Source organism: Rousettus aegyptiacus, unplaced genomic scaffold (genome assembly GCF_014176215.1).
Source record: "Rousettus aegyptiacus isolate mRouAeg1 unplaced genomic scaffold, mRouAeg1.p scaffold_m13_p_19, whole genome shotgun sequence".
NCBI classification, from domain to species: domain Eukaryota; kingdom Metazoa; phylum Chordata; class Mammalia; order Chiroptera; family Pteropodidae; genus Rousettus; species Rousettus aegyptiacus.
In genome coordinates, this window is record NW_023416294.1 from 4,468,201 (window position 1) to 4,469,014 (window position 814).

General features: G+C 40.5%; 1 pseudogene; it reads left to right on the top strand.

The window, feature by feature from the left end:
- Positions 1-334: 334 nt before the first annotated feature.
- LOC118613564 lies at positions 335-453 on the top strand (annotated as a pseudogene).
- Positions 454-814: the final 361 nt, after the last annotated feature.

An 814-nucleotide genomic window follows, 5' to 3' on the forward strand; every position in this document is an offset into this window, starting at 1 on the left:
AAAAAATGTGGGGTGTTGAGATAAAATACCAGCCTCCGTTCACGCGTCGGGACCTTTTATTTATGGAACTTAATGACATTAAGACACTTTTAAAGCCTTACACAGAAGATACCTCTGGTGGTGACGAAATTTTCCCCACAAATCCTTTCAGGTTGGCACAAATGTCTGTGTGGTCGTTGAAACCTTATGAAAGAAAATATTGGTAAACACCGATTTTGGGGGGATTAATATGCTCATCTCTTTACATTTACTGAAATGACTTATTAATTTATTTATGGGCATCAGGTGCTAATTTTCTACTTCACTTTTTGGCCTCTCAAAAAAGTTCACTACTGTCTCTGGCCCGGCCACCCTGAACACGCCTGATCCTGACGGAGCTCCGAAGCTAAGCAGGGTCAGGCCAGGTTAGTACTTGGATGGGAGACCACCTAGGAAGACCAGGTGCTATAGGTGTAAGAAATAAAAATTAAAAAAGAAAAAATAAGAGATTCTAAACTGACAAGGTCCTTGCAAGCTGTGAGGCAACCAACGTTTGCCTCGGCTGGAAAAAAAATTTAAATAGAAAGTAAAAAAACTATGTAAAAAAAGGTCACTGCTTAGTGGTTAGACAGCTTTACGATTTGTGAAGCAATCCCCCCGATTAGAAAAAAATGAACATAAAAAATAAAAAGCCAAGGAGAAATTAGTAAAAAAATAAATAAAATAACACGAAAGAAAGGTTGACCAAGTACAGCAGTGAACATTGAACTCACGAACAGACCGTGTCTCGCTCTCCGAGCCGGGCGAGCGTTCCAGGATGGCCGACGACGTTCGT